This window comes from Dreissena polymorpha, chromosome 5, assembly GCF_020536995.1.
Source record: "Dreissena polymorpha isolate Duluth1 chromosome 5, UMN_Dpol_1.0, whole genome shotgun sequence".
NCBI lineage: Eukaryota > Metazoa > Mollusca > Bivalvia > Myida > Dreissenidae > Dreissena > Dreissena polymorpha.
The window spans coordinates 113,307,875-113,324,932 of NC_068359.1; the positions used below are offsets into that span (position 1 = coordinate 113,307,875).

At 35.4% G+C, this 17,058-nt stretch overlaps 1 protein-coding gene across 2 annotated transcripts in view; it reads right to left on the reverse strand.

The window, feature by feature from the left end:
* The window catches only part of LOC127880898 (plexin-A4-like), a 137,154-nt gene that overhangs the window by 113,579 nt on the left and 6,517 nt on the right, over positions 1 to 17,058 (reverse strand). For both annotated transcript variants that reach the window (XM_052428382.1, XM_052428380.1), the window contains exon 2: positions 4,935 to 5,126. The gene's annotated coding sequence lies outside the window, so the exon portion shown is untranslated. The remainder of the gene's footprint in view (positions 1 to 4,934; positions 5,127 to 17,058) is intronic.

The window sequence follows — 17,058 nt, forward strand, 5'->3', positions numbered from 1 at the left end:
TAAAATTAATAAAAAACTGAGACAAAAAAGTAACACGTTAGAAATACAGACACAGTGTTTTTATTATCATGTTATCATGTTAATCTAAATCATATTGTTTGGAGAAGCACATTATTCTTTCAATGTTAAAGTCCTCAGCCTGAAAGTCGCTGCAATAATCACTGTCAGTGTCATATTTATTTAAAAGGTGTATGTCATCGTCCTCAGCTTCATCTTCATCATCCTCATCTATCATCAACCCAGGCTCTGGCTCGTTAGTGGTGGTATGTGCTGAGGAAAAAAAAGATAAAATGTACTACAAATTTGTTTAGGGATTATAAAATAAATTTGTCAATGCAAGACTGGTAAGTAATGATTATGAGTACATGTGAAATATTCAATAAAATCACTACAAACAGATATCCTACCTGTACTTGTTTCCTCATCCTCAACATGTTCCACTGTTTCATCACTTATCATGCTGACATTTTTGGACCTACAATAGTTCATTCTTCTCCCTCCACGAGGTTTGATAGAGGCAGTCTGGAGGTAGAAAATAAGAAACAAATTACCAACAGCAGTTCAATAAAGAGTCATTTACGAGGGGGGCGCTTATCCTCATACTTTTTCCACTTGCTAGTGGGCGCTTGCAAATCGTCGTCTGCATGCCTTTTAGGACTTTCAGGTTTTGAAATATTTAAAAATTTCCACATTACGGATAAAATGCAATATACAAAATAAGAAAAATGAAAACTAAATCACCTGATTATTAATAATTGCCGTTGAACTCCGTGCGTCTCTGTTGAAAGGTAACGCCTAGCACTTGTTTGGTCTTCTGTAAAAAGTCGCGAACTTAACTCGGTCGAAAAAACGTGTCGAACGAAGGTTAAACGAATCGATCCCGGCATTACGCATTCCCCCATTTACTCATCGCAAAAGTGCAGGGAACCACCGTTACTTGTTTGTTTAATTCCGGAAAAAAATTCAGCTTCGAACACGGGCGATTTTCGCCGAGATGATTTTGAACCAATCAAAAGCGGGTTAACTTATAGGCGAATACAATGGTATTTCATGTTCGGCAAAGTCCGCCGATGTTCTATAAATAACTTGATTTTCATTGTAAAAACCTGAAAATATTTTATCGGACATTCCGGGCCGACGAGTTAAGAATTTCGATCGGCCCTTGACTTTTTATGTCGGACATGTCTGTAGGTCCGACGGAGTTTCGGATTGTCTGACTTGACCTTGAAGGATGACCTTGACCTTTCACCACTCAAAATGTGCTGCTCCATGAGATACACATGCATGCCAAATATCAAGTTGCTATCTTAAATATTGCAAAAGTATTCATAAAATAAGCGATTTGGGCCAGATTTAGTTGACCTCTGACCTTGAAGGATGACCTTGACCTTTCACCACTCAAAATGTACAGCTCCACGAGATACACATGCATGCCAAATATCAAGTTGCTATCTTCAATATTGCAAAAGTATTCATAAAATAAGCGATTTGGGCCACATATATTTGACCTCTGACCTTGAAGGATGACCTTGACCTTGACCTTTCACCACTCAAAATGTGCAGCTCCATATGATACACATGCATGCCAAATATCAAGTTGCTATCTTCAATATTGCAAAAGTATTCATAAAATGAGCGATTTTGGCCACCTATATTTGACCTCTGACCTTGAAGGATGACCTTGACCTTGACCTTTCACCACTCAAAATGTGCAGCTTCATGAGATACACATGCATGCCAAATATGAAGTTGCTATCTTCAATATAGCAAAAGTTATTGCAAATTGTTAAAGTTGGCGCAAACAGACCAACCAACCAACAGACAGGGCAAAAACAATATGTCCCCCACTACTGTAGTGGGGGACATAAAAATAATACTTGAATTTTATAAATTATTAATAAATGTATTGGTCATTATTATGTTTAGTAATAAATACTTTCCGATATTAAAATTATAAATAAATTTATCAAACATTATTATGTATAAATAATACATAAATCTTGAAAATTATTGATACATGTTTTTGTACAGATTTTGGAAATTATGAATAGATTTCTTTTTTTTTTATAAATAATCACATTTAGAAATTATTAATAAATCTTTTATCATAACAGTTATAATAATAGAAATGGAATACACAGAGTTTGAAAATTATTTATAAGTGTTTAATTATGAAATAAGTGTTTAATTATGAAGAATATTAAAGTAGAAACAAAATAAAAGAATTTTGATTAAAATATCTCACAAAACGTAAAAAAGAAATCAGGCATACCTATAACATACTTTGTTCATGCATTATAGACCAGTAACTTGAAGGGTCAACATTTTCAGATGCTCATATATGTATAATTGCAGTTTCTTTGCCTCAATAATTTTATTCTGGCCGGACCATCAATAACTCTTGTTGAACTGGCCTAAAATGTTTATCAAAAGTGCAATCTTATCGCCTCGAGTATTACAATATAATCAACCAATAACAATCTCCGTAAAAACGGTCACACGTAATAAGTTCGTCTGGCAAGTTTCCTACCACGTCATTGAGTGAATACATTCAATTTAAATGTTCCATGTTTTGTCTGAATATATACACTCTTAGCATAGATTTAGATGTGAACTGACAGAGAAAGGTCCAATCATGTATTCATGAGACTGTATTTATCTTACTTAACCCTTTGCATGCTGGGAAATTTGTCTTCTGCTAAAATGTCGTCTGCTGAATTTTCTAAAATTACCATTTTCTTCGATTTTTTTTCAAACAATACTATCAGAATAGCAAACAGTTTGGATCCTGATGAGACGCCACGTTCTGTGGCGTCTCATCTGGATCCAAACTGTTTGCAAAGGCCTTCAAAATTCGGTTCCCGCACTGAAAGGGTTAAGCATGGATGAATTTGTGAATGTGGAAATGTATATATTCGGAGAAATGAACTATATATACAGAAATTGCATTGGATATTAAATTGGACTTTAATTCATCTAGGACTTTGTTGTTGTACATTTCATCCCACGTTATTATACCCATGAATTGACAATAGGAGAATGGGACCAAGTTGCCATAATTTCCACGAAATAAACTGCAGTTAACACGATTGATGTCCTTACGGCAAATTGCGCATGACATTATCGAACGCTTATGCGACAATATAAATTGTTTCACATCTCAAAGAAATGAATTTAGTAAGATTGTTTTGTTTTTTTTGTTGGTAATTAGACACTTTCAAGGTTTTCTCTACTGGTTACAAATTTTGCCAGTTTGTGACATCAGCAACTTCTATTTGGCTACAACTTTTTCTTCATAGAAGCCCATGAAATGGTCCAACAGAGAATAATTTTGCTTATGTGACACAAATTTGGCTAAAGAAAATTTTGAGATGGAGAAGTCCATTACTTTGGTGATAATTCTAATCTTACAATTTAAGCAAACAATTTATAAAATAATATGAACTTACTGTGTCGGTAAAATCTGTTCCATATTTTGATGCCGACAGGTCACAAATAAATGAAATAGAGTTTAACTTAATCATGTACTCTTAAGTAAAAAGGTATTTCATGCAAGCAACATAACACTAAGCTATTCATCACCAATGAATTGTCCATTATTTCTTAAATACAAAAGATTATGCTGCTTTGAGTAAAGCATTAGCCTTGCTCTGGGAAAACCAGGCTTAATGCAAGTGTGTAAAATGTTGTTCCAGGCTTAATGCATGTGTGTAAAGTGTTGTCCCAGGCTTAATGCATGTATGTAAAGTGTTGTCTCAGGCTTAATGCATGTGTGTAAAGTGTTGTCTCAGGCTTAATGCATGTCTGTAAAGTGTTGTCTCAGGCTTAATGCATGTGTGTAAAGTGTTGTCCCAGGCTTAATGTATGTGTGTAAAGTGTTGTCTCAGGCTTAATGCATGTATGTAAAGTGTTGTCTCAGGCTTAATGCATGTGTGTAAAGTGTTGTCCCAGGCTTAATGCATGTGTGTAAAGTGTTGTCTCAGGCTTAATGCATGTGTGTAAAGTGTTGTCTCAGGCTTAATGTATGTGTGTGAAGTGTTGTCTCAGGCTTAATGCATGTATGTAAAGTGTTGTCTCAGGCTTAATGCATGTGTGTAAAGTGTTGTCTCAGGCTTAATGTATGTGTGTAAAGTGTTGTCCCAGGCTTAATGCATGTGTGTAAAGTGTTGTCTCAGGCTTAATGTATGTGTGTAAAGTGTTGTCTCAGGCTTAATGCATGTGTGTAAAGTGTTGTCCCAGGCTTAATGCATGTGTGTAAAGTGTTGTCTCAGGCTTAATGCATGTGTGTAAAGTGTTGTCCCAGGCTTAATGCAAGTGTGTAAAGTGTTGTCCCAGGCTTAATGCATGTATGTAAAGTGTTGTCCCAGGCTTAATGCATGTGTGTAAAGTGTTGTCCCAGGCTTAATGCATGTGCGTTAAGTGTTGTCCCTAGCTTTTAACAGATGACAATATGTGCCTTACTTGGATTTTGGCTAAGAAGAGACTTCCTTTATATGAAAAACACAATACAAGTTGATTAACCTTACCAAACTACACAAGCTAATCTGCCACAACACTTTACACCTATGCATTAAACCAGAAGTTATCAAAGAGAAAAGCAAAAATATATATTTTTGTAAACATTGACCATTTTTATGTTTTTACAATCCTAAGAAAATTGTTGCATATTAGTGAAGCCACTTACGAAAATGTGCTATTATAAATTCATAAACCTACAACTAATATTTATAACATTATTGCTTCTTTACTATAATTATGACGAAGAAGCACATATATATATTTATGAAGCGACAACATGTTTTGAAATAGTTGAAAAAAATAATTGATTTCTGGGGAAAAAACATACATACAACATAATATATTTTTTTTACAAAGCATTTCACAGAAAAAAGGCCGTAAAACTGCAAAGAAAACATAACAGAAACCAAGCTTACCTGTGAATTTTTGTCTTCCTTCAGACAGCCTCCCGATGATCAAGAGTTTGACTGGTTTTGCAGTATTTCACTACTTTCTGTTATCAAAGATCATGCTATGTGAGAGCCAGTCATGCATGTTGTAGACAGGCAGTCTTATGGGGCTCTATAACTCTTCAGAAATCTGTCATTAACTGATTAGCTTCCTCATTCCTGTAGAAACAAAATAAATACATTTAATAAATTATGTAACTAGAGACACAAACCTTCATGCACAGACATCATTTTCGGGCATTTTTCCTGAAAACACAGATTTATAGTAAAGATCACATCTATAGTAAAGATCTGTTATTGTAAACTTAGGCTCAGTTCCAGCAACATGATTTTCATGTGTATCAGTATTTCTCAATCAACCAGCTTATAAAAACACACACAATATAATATGTGCAAAGAATACACACAGGCTTGTCCAGCACAACATTTTTCACCTAGACTGTATTTTTTCTTAGAGACCTCCTTTAAAATAAATAAATGAACAATTCCATAAAAGGTGTGTTGTTCCTGATTATAGTCTGTAGGGACTACACAGGCTAAACTAGGACAAAACTTTACGCACATGCATTAAGCCTGGTTTTCCAAGAGCACAGCAATAATAGTTATCAGGTTTTGGCATGGAGACCAGCTAAAATTATCGCACAAGAAACTCGTACTTAAATGTAAGCCATATTTACTACACTAATAACATTTGTGCATCAATTTTTATTTCAAACATCATTTATAAAACAAATTAAGTACCGCCATTTTTTCCATTTCATTTACTTTATAAATTAAATCTGTATCGAGAAGAATACCGTAAAACGCTGTGTATAACGCGCATTTATGTATAACGCGCATCTACTTTTTGAAGCAAAAAAATCGGGAAAAAAAGTTTTTGAAGCAAAAAAAAATTAAGGCAAAATTTCCTAACTGTAGGTTAACTGAAAATCGTTTAATTTATATTGCCGATCTCACTTGTTATTTTATTTTCAATAATTAATTATCTTAAAGACGATAACGATAAAGATACAACTTGTTTTAGTGTTTCTTTTTTAATTATAATATTACACGTAAATGTTTCGATTTAAATTAATTATGCATGAAATGCACAATTTCCACGAGGATACCATCGAGTCTCCGAAGTAACTGTCTACGATTTTATCGTGGAAGAGTACACATTGCAGACCGATTAGTGTGCTTGGTATAACTAAGACACTGACATTTTGTATTGGTATTGGCAGGGGGTTATTCACAAATGACTTATTCAAAACCGCGCATTCAATTTACATTTCCCATCTCACATGTTTTTTTCTAGCGTCTATAATTGACAGGAGACTATAACGACTCAAATTTATCAACACCATTACTGACATATCCGGGGTTAAACAAACAATGGAGGTGTGAGTCGTTTGCAGGTTCGCATGTTTTGATAATAGCCCAGCTACACAAAACTTGACAGATGACGCAAATTGCTTGATAATCACAACCCCAATCTTAACAAGACGTATGAAAAAGTGTAAACAAACACAACATCAATTTTATAAACACATTTGAAAAGCAAGAAAAATAATAATAAATATATTGTGAAAGACCTTGCCGACATGCTATTGTAAATCGACGAGTGCCCCCCAAATAAATTGTGTAACCCTAGTCCAGTAGGGTATAATATTGTGGGAAAAAACAATAAAGTTTAAATAAAAATGGCTTCCTTGTTTTTCATTTTCTTCTTCAAATTTATTTGATTTCAATGCTCTGTATGTACCTGAAAAAGATAGAAAATATTAATGTTAACTTTATAACGTTTGTCCATCTATATTCAGATCGTAAATATAACACAATTATTAACATAGTTACAGTTAAAACAACGGGGAAAAGAATGACGCGAGTTACCGTAACTGGGTAACTGACAGGGAAAAAATGTCTTGGCATGGCGGTAGTTGTGCATAACGCGCATCAAGTTTTTAATATTAAATTTGGGGGTAAAAATGTGCGCCTTATACACAACGTTTTACGGTATACAGGTATCATCAAGATATCCTGTATAGTGAATGCATAGTAATTGCAGACCATGGGAGACAACTACAACAACTCAGGGCCATAGCACATTCCCTCCCTTGAACCCTTTACCACGTAGATACGTATTTTGATGCATTTGTTGTCCTTTAGAAAGTTGAATTTAATTAAAGACCTTTCTTCCTAGATTAAACTTTTAAAGGCTTCAATTCCAACCCTTAGATGCTAATGAGCAGCAAACAGCATAAATCCTGAACAGACTGAGAGTTGCATGTAGCCATTTTCACTTTGCATCTGAGTGGGACCTAAACATTTTATCCAAATGTCATGAAAATCCTTCGAAGGTTATTGGAAATAAGGAGAGAATACAAACATGGAGGCTCAAATCTTTGACATTGAACTACAACCTTGACCTTGAGTAGGCATGACTGATCCATTCATTCTGCTCATTGTCTCAAAAACATTAATATTTGAAGCAAGGTTCATGAACATCTGTCAAATGGTGAAAGAGATGATGGACTGGTGTCTTTTAAATATTGTCTCAATGTCCTAAACAATTTAGCAAAGTTTGATGAAGTTCCTTCAAAGGCTTCATGCGATATTGAGCAAAAACATAATTGGTGGCTCAACCTTTGACCTTGAAGTACACCCTTGACCTTCAGACAGCAAGACAGACTAATCTCTCATCCACATCTTCTAAATATCCTTTAAGTTTGAGGTAAGCTTCATTAACATTTTTCTAATAGTATATAAGATGCAAAGCAGAAAATGGAGGTTCAAAACATTTCGACAGGAGATTAATCATTGTAGCTCTTATGTTGATGACTCCAAAAACAGATCATGAAGATATGTCTTTCAAAGAATAAACATACATGAATGTCAAACCCAAGACATTTTATAATTTTAATTTTCTGATTTTCTTTCTTTATTCAGCTTTTTTATTTGCCTTAAGAGGGCAGTTTTGTTCAGTTATAATTAAATACCCCAATTTCCGCATGGTAAAGTTCAAAGTCAGAATGGGTGACATGGGTGAAAAAGGAACAGTCATTGGCAAAAACCATTTAAGATTAATATTTTTTATTAGAATAGGTGATGGTTTTATATGAATGATAAAATCTACTTAACTTGTCACAGATGGACGGACAGACAGATGAATGGGACATTCCCTACATATCTGCCCTAACATGATACTTGTCACAGATGGACGGACAGACAGATGCATGGGACAATCCCTACATATCTGCCCTAACATGATACTGGATGGGACAATCCCTACATATCTGCCCTAACATGATACTTTGGGCATCAACAAGACTAATCTTGATCATTAGACATGTTTGCTGTATACCACGCACAGCCACATTATTATCATCACTACCACAAAGTTACTTTAAAATCCAGAAAAGACCTTACCTCCCTTGGCCTAAAAATGTAACTAGAAGACCTTGAACTTCAGAATCATACATGATAACTTGTACTGTAATGGGAATAATAATCTGAAACATTTCAATAATTACTTGTGTTTAGGGGTCATGGTGCTGGAAAGAAAATCCTTGACCTTTAAACTTGAAGTGTGACCTTGACCTCAAATTCATGCAGGCAATAAAAAGAAACAAAGAGTGGAAACAAAATCATAGACCTGTGATCCAACTCTTCAATATCATCTGTTAACCCTTAAAGCGCTGGAGCTGAATTGTAAAGGCCTTTGCAAACAGTTTGGATCCAGATGAGACGCCACAGAACGTGGCGTCTCATCTGGATCCAAACTGTTTGCTATTCTGATAGTATTCTTTGAAAAAGATCAAAGAAAATGCTAATTTTATAAATTCAGCAGACGACATTTTAGCAGAAGACAAATTACCCAGCATGCAAAGGGTTAATAGGTGGCTAACAAGAGCTGTCAGAGGACAGCGCTCTCGACTATTCGAGTGCTTGACAGTATAACGTAAGCCATCATGGGGAAATTGTTCATATTCAATAATTTATTAGACGATCTTTCAAAAATAAAAAAGGAACAAAAAAAATATTTATTTTTTTTGGGGGGGAGGGGGGTGGGGGGTAGAGAGGGGGGTATAATGTGGGGTGTGGTAATTTATTAGAAGATGTTTTAAAAAAAAATTGGAGGGGGGAGGGTGGGGGGGGGTAGGGTGGTGAGAGGGGGGTATAATGTGAGGTGTGGAAATTTATAAGATGATGTTTAAAAAAAAATTGGGGGGGGGGAGTTGGGGGGGGGGGAAGGGATTCTCGGTAGGGGCGTGGGGTATTGTTTGGGTGGAATCCATTGTAGCATTCAGGTAAGTCTTGTTTTGTCAAAGTAATAATAAAATGTGATCATAAATAAAGAAGTTATGGCAATTTAAGCAAAATGTTCAATTATCTAAGTGTAAAAGGGGCCATAATTATGTCAAAATGCTTGATACAGTGGTCTGCCCTTGTTTATAGGTTGGGGTCATGTTGGTAAACAAGTATGCAAAATATGAAAGCAATATGTCAAGGGACAAAGAAAAATTTGGGGTAGTACGAAAACTTTAACATTTGCACGCTAACGCTAACGGAGACGCTCACGCCGGGGCTAGTAGGATAGCTCCACTATATATATTTCATATGTAATAGTCGAGCTAAAAATGTGCATTTAACTTACACCAGCCTTCAAGTATAGATCTTGGCTGGACATTAACTTATTAAATCACCTGTCCAGTCTGACTTGTGCCATAACATTTAATTATTATCCTGGCTAGAAGTTACTTATCCTGACTTTAAAATCATGATATTCTACTTAGTTTTCAGTTATTTTACAACATATCTATAATCATATTTTATCACTCATTTTATTTTAAAGAGGACCATGATGGTCCATGAGCGATCAAGACTTTACAGCAATAAATTGTTGAAGAGTTTCTCTGATAGAATGTACAAACTTATTAAGAGAACAAACGGATAAACCTAAATGAACAAGAAGTGTCCATAGCGCAATGTGGCAAAGTTTCCTATTATTTCCTTTTTCCCTATCACCTTAAGGAATTTAATTGATAACAATAAAAAACAAAATGTTTCACTTTTGTTAATTTATTTTTGTTCTTTAATTGCATCATCACAATCTTATGACATCACTATTAATATTTGTTCGAACAAACCTTTAATACATCTGAAAACATCCATTCTTCTAAACAAATGAATCTCAGTTTATATATGAGACATAGCATTGTTAATAACGATGTTGACTAACAAATAGAGAGGTTCATAACTTAATACAATTCTCAAATATAAAAACATGAATTAGACGTGTTTTTCCACAGGTGGAAGTAACGTACCCTGGATAGTATTTTTTTTATTTATTTTTTAAGGAGCCCAATTTATTCAAATAAATATATAAAATCATGTTTAATGAGAAAAAAATTGACAAAGAGCCATGAAAAAAAAATCCCCACCCTCTGATATTGGAATCATAACAAGGTCATTAACTAGATCATAGACCTGTCTTCGCTGGCCGCAAAAATGTCAGAAGTAGCTTTAATCAAAAGCATCCATTGATCCTCCTATGGGCAAAGTTGTTGCAAAGAAAATATAACATTTTGGAATTAGTTTTTAGGGGTAAGTGGTTGCATATGCATGCATTATTTGACACGCTTCGTTTTTTCAAAGGAATAGGACGGGAGCTATCGATTAAGGGGCAAAAACTAAAAAATATTGTTTGAAAGTCTGTAAAAGATTTATTCGTGTTGACAAACGGACTCGAAATATTGCTCGGTTTTCGACCGACTGTGAGTTAACGGCTGGACAGATATTTTTGAAGTTAACTTTTTTTGAAAGTTTGTCCAATTGCCCATAGTAGGATCAATGGATGCTTTGGATTAAAGCTATTTGACATTTTTGCGGCCCGCGAAGACAGGTCTATAATAAAGTCTAGTTAATGACCTTGTTATTATTCCAATATCAGAGGGTGGGTATTTTTTTCATGGCTCTTTGTCAATTTTTTTCTCATTAAACATGATTTTATATAATTATTTGAATATATTGGGCTCCTAAAAAATATATATGAAAAATACTATCCTGGGTACGTTACTTCCACCTGTGTGTTTTTCGTGTAAGTCACCGTTATTGTTAAAGTCTTAACACCATATAATTTTGTTATTAAATGACATATGTTTCTAAACAGAGTTGCCCCCACATTCTAATTTTATCTTGAAACTCAGCTTATGTCAAACACAAGCTATCTATGGCCAAATTGACTTTTGATCTCTAAGTGTGACCTTGACTTGTGAAGTACTGGGTCAGGTGATGCACCCAAAAATCTGCCTCCTCATGGTAGTCATTTTTGGTAAGTTGTCTTAAAATTGAAATCATATAAGAAAAAGTTACAGCCTCGACAAAATGTTACATAGACAAATTTGACCTTTGATCTCTAAGTGTGACTCTGACCTATGAGGTAGAGAGACAGGATGTACACATGACATGTGTTCTCATGATTGTCAGGGGTACATTATCTAAAAATAGTGTGATGAATGACAAAGTTAATGTCAAGCTACTAAAGCTATTGTCAAGTATAACATGTTACTTGTTGTCTTAATGATGAATAGCTATTGGGCCAGGTTATTTAAAAAGCCATAAATACAATGCCATGACAAAGGATGGAACAGAAATATTTAAGCTGTTTTTTGGTCAAATTTTACTTTTGAAATCTAAGTTAAGTGTGACCTTGACCTTAAACGTAGGGAGACGGTTGACATAAAAGTGCAATCTTCTCATGGTAGCCATTTTCTGTTTATTTATTATCCCCACCCTTTTTGAAAAAAAGGTGGGGATATTGTGGTTATCTCCGCCGTCCGTCCGTCCGTCTGTCTGTCCGTCCGTCCTGGCCACTATCTCCTCCTACACTAAAAGCACTAGAACCTTGAAACTTACACACATGGTAGCTATGAGCATATGTGCGACCCTGCACTATTTGGAATTTTGATCTGACCCCTGGGTCAAAAGTTATAGCGGTTGGGGTGGGGCCGCGTCAGAAATTATCACTCATTTTTTTAGGTTATTTTACATTTACTTCTTTATTTCTACACCGATTCACTTCAAATTGATACTGGACCTCTCTTATGACAATACGGTCAATCTCAACCATGCATGGCCCCATTCCCAACCCTGGGGCGCCCCGCCCACATAGGCCACACCCACCAAAAATTTCCATTTACTATAATTTTTTCATTTCTACACGGATTCACTTCAAATTGATACTGAACTTTTGTTATGACATTAGGGTCAATCTCAACTATGCATGGCCCCAATCCCAACCCTGGGGCGCCCGCCCACATAGGCCACACCCACCAAAAAATTCCATTTACCATAATTTTTTCATTTCTACACGGATTCACTTCAAATTGATACTGAACTTCTCTTATGACATTAGGGTCAATCCCAACTATGCATGGCCCCATAACCAAATCTGGGGCCCCGCCCACATAGACCACACCCACCCAAAATTGCCTTTACTATAATTTCTTCATTTCTACACCGATTCACTTCAAATTGATATTGAACTTCTCTTATGACAATACAGTCAATCTCAACTATGCATGGCCCCATTACCAACCCTGGGGCGCCCCGCCCACATAGACCACACCCACCCAAAATTGCCTTTTACTATAATTTCTTCATTTCTACACCGATTCACTTCAAATTGATACTGAACCTCTCTTATGACAATACGGTCAATCTCAACTATGCATGGCCCCATTACCAACCCTGGGGCCCCGCCCACATAGACCACACCCACCCAAAATTGCCTTTTACTATAATTTCTTCTTTTCTACACCGATTCACTTCAAATTGATACTGAACTTCTCTTATGACAATATGGTCAATCTCAACTATGCATGGCACAATTACCAACCCTGGGGCGCCCTGCCCACATATGTCACACCCACCCAAAATTGCCTTTTACTATAACTTCTTCATTTCTACACCAATTCACTTCTAATTGATGATGAACTTCTCTTATGACAATACGGTCAATCTCAGCTATGCATGGCCCCATTACCAACCCTGGGGCACACCTAGGTCAAACATTCGGCGTGGGGATACGCGTCGGCCTCTGCCGCGCCATTTCTAGTTTTAAAATAGCATGATGAATGACAAAGTTACAGTCTGATCAAACTGTTGTATGGCCACATCTGACCTTTGAACTTTTAAGTGTGACCTTGACAGGGAGGCAAGTTTTACAGGCCACTTGTCAAATTATGATGGATTGCATTTGTTCCAAGTTATATATCGAATCCATCAATATATGGTTAATTAATGGCGGGGAAAAGAATTTTATACAGCTTTTGACCTGGGAGGCTCTGACATCTGATTGAGGGAATAGGTTGACACACCCAAAACATTGTTGTATGGTGGTTTACTTTTGTGCCAAATTATTTCAAAATCCCTCAATATATTGCAAAGGTATGGCCGAAATGCGAATTTTCAAACTGTTTTATGTCTAAATAAGCCCATTACCACTAAGTGTGACATTAACCTGTGAGGTTCAGGCTACACATTGTGTTGACAGTGGACATGTGTGCTTAGTTATTTCAAAATTCATTAATATATGGAGAGGTTATGGCTGAGAAAGGAACTGCTATATGTCGCCTTTTTAAAAGACAAAATTAATTTGCCTTCCTTTTGGGGCATAAAAACACACTGAATACTTAACACTTTTCCACTGAGAAATGAAGTTAAAATGGCTATCTGCAAAGAGCATAAAACCAGAACAGCCTGCGCAGGGATCATTTTCCCGCAACATCAATCGGTCTGGATCGGGAAAAGTATCCGAACATTAAAATCCGAAATTATGAACAATTACGTTATAATATATACCTTAGGCATTATATATATTCCCTTAGGCATTTTTTTTTTAACAGAACATACGAGTTTTCTCAATTGATTTTATCATTTGCTATTTCATTGTTGTTTCGTGTGCTGTTTTCATCAGACACTGTTTTCATCCCTGTCATTTATTATTAAAGGGGCCTTTTCACAGATTTTGGCATATTTTGAAGTTTGTCATTAAATGCTTTATTTTGATAAATGTAAACATTGGATCTTAAAAGCTCCAGTAAAAAATCAAGAATAAAATTAAAAAAAGGAAAAAAAAGTAGCCGGTACCAGGGCTCGAACCAGTGACCCCCGGAGTCCTGGAGTTAGTCTGAAGTAAAAACGCATTAGCCCTCTCAGCTATTCCGCCGGGTATACACAGGTTAAGTATTTTATACCTTATATAAGCAATCTTCGTAGTTTCCTAAATTTAAACGACAACAACAGAACTCTTCAAATTATTCAAACGCTTTATAATTTTTAGGTTTTCAAATCGTCAAAAGATACATATAATTGCTATATTGGACTATGGTAAATGTTCAGTAATACTGTTTCCTCACAAATATCATAACTAAAATGAAAATTTGCGAATCTTAAACAACTTTTTTTCAATTTTGTCAATTCACCAAATCGTGAAAAGATCACTTTAATCTGTGTAAGTTGTTACCGATGTTTTAAATCGTTGTCGACTCGATCATAGCTTACAAACATGCACGGAACCAAACAAATGTTTGTGCGGAGGTTGTGCTATAAACATTTCTTTTTAATGCAATTACAATTGCAAGATATTGTTTTGTCTCACATGCACGTCAATTAACATCAAAGACCGATTATAAACCAGTCCGTGCAGTCACCTTAGCAGACAAAACAAAGAAACCGCTATAACAATGATAACTATCAATAGACACACAATGAAACCGATAATTGATCGATATGTACATCACAGGGCTTAAATCTCTTAAATTGTTTTGCGATTTTTACAGTTTGCAAGATTTTCGACCACCCTCATTAATTTCGGACACGACTTTTTAATCTGCTATTCACAAGTTTTTGATTCTTGATCTGACATGCAATAAAGCGGTCCTGACCGGTTTAGAGACTGAAGCAATTGGTTTATCACACCTTATCGAGATAAGAATGTAATAAGGGTGTGTAAGCATGTGCACTGTGTAATCGATTTCATGACATGGGAATTTTAGCAAACAGAATCAGACCGACTGTTTGGGATTTGCAATCAATCTTTCATGACCCAATTCGTTCTAGCACCGACAAAACCGAAAAAAATATGATCCCTGAGCCTGCGATAAATATGCAGTAAGTTCAGGTTTTTAACTGTGTGCAGCTCATTTTTTATCTTAAGAGTTGGAAATGAAGCCATTTAAACTGGAATTCTGTGACAAAAAGGTTTTTAATTTATATAGATTTTTCTCAGACATGTCAAAATCCGATAGTTAGTGGTAATCTATTATTCACTTATTAAATTCTATTCAACTCTCCTAAAAAATACAGAAAGGGAGATAAATGTTGTATGTAATTCTTTTAAATGCAGTAGTCTCCCTTGCATTATAGGCATAATTTTCAATAGCCTATTGCACGGTGCCTATACGTGACTTTTTCGGATCTGTGTTGGGAGAATAAAGCGCAACCCAGTTAACATTTTAAATGATGTATTTTTGAAATATTTTACCATTTTTAATGGGATAAAGTGGAGAGCCCACAAATAAGTATTTTTTCAGTAAAGTGCAACCGCGCGTTTGTGCTATGAAGTCCCCAAACTGATCCGACATTTTTCTAACCGTTCAAACGCCCGGCTGCACTTTACTGAAAAAATACTTATTTGTTTAAAAAGATCATGATACCTATAGAAAACTGTTACAAATGAGCGGGCTCTCCATTTTATCCCATTAACAAGGGACAAAATTTCACAATACCAGGTTTTCAATTTGAAAAAAAAGTCTGATAAAGGGAGACAATTCAAAATGTGCATTTGTTACCCCCCCTTGTGTAAGATTCAATTTGTTTTACTCGTGGCGACCTTGATTTCAATTTGAAACAAGAGCTTGTCACAGTAATGCCTAATCCCCGCCGAAATGTGTTTGCTTGTATTTGTTTTAGAGAGTAGAATACTATTTGTAAAACAAATAAAGGGAGATAATTAAAAAACTATGGCTGAAAGAGTAATGGTTCATGTTCACTGCAATTCTCCTAGTTGCCATCTATTTATATTTCTAGTTCAAGTAAATCCCTTCAGTAGATTTAGAGTTATGCTCCGGACAAAAATTTACTTTGTAATTAACTAAAGGGAGAAAATTCAAAAACTAAGTTAGATAGTGTTATGGTTCTTAGTCACTGCACTTAACCTACACACCATCTGTTTATATTTAAAGTTTCAAGTAAATCCCTTCAGTAGATTTAGAGTTATGCTCCGGACAAAAATTTACATTGAAATTAAATAAAGGGAGATAATTCAAAAATTAAGGCAGATAGAGTTATGGTTCTTAGTCACTGCACTTCTCCTACTTGCCAATTGTTTATATTTTAAGTTTCAAGTAAATCCCTTGAGTAGATTTTTAGTTATGATCCGGACAAAAATTTACTTTGAAATTATATAAAAGGGGAGATAATTAAAAAAACTAAGGTAGATAGAGTTATGGTTCTTCATCACTGCACTTCTCCTAGTTGCCATCTGTTTATATTCTAAGTTTAAAGTAAATCCATTGAATAGATTTGGAGTTATGCTCTGGACAAAGTTTCGGACGGACAGACAGACGAACGGACAGACAGACGAACGGGACCAATTACTATGTCCCTCCGAATTTTTTTTTGGCGGGGATAAAAAAAAGTCTGATAAAGAGAGACTAATTCAAAATGTGCATTGTTACTGATTGTTCAAAGTTACCCCCCTTGTTTCAAAATCAATCTAATTTTAGTTGTGGCGACCTTGACCTTGGAGATATTGACGTAATTCTTTCGCGTGACAAAACGTCCAATGATGGTGAACAAATGTGCAAAATGATTTTAAAATCTCACAATGAATTACATAGTTATTGCCGGACAGGCTCATTTATGGCCATTTTTTACCTTTGAACTCAAAGTGTGACCTTAGACAGGGGTTTTTCTGCCTATTTTGGGAAAAGGAGCAACCCATGCGAAATACAAAAAAATCTTACAGGACATGAGGTCCTATAACTTTTAAAATTTACAGGACCTCACTAGATTTTACCAGACCTTGTTCTACTTTAACCAAATA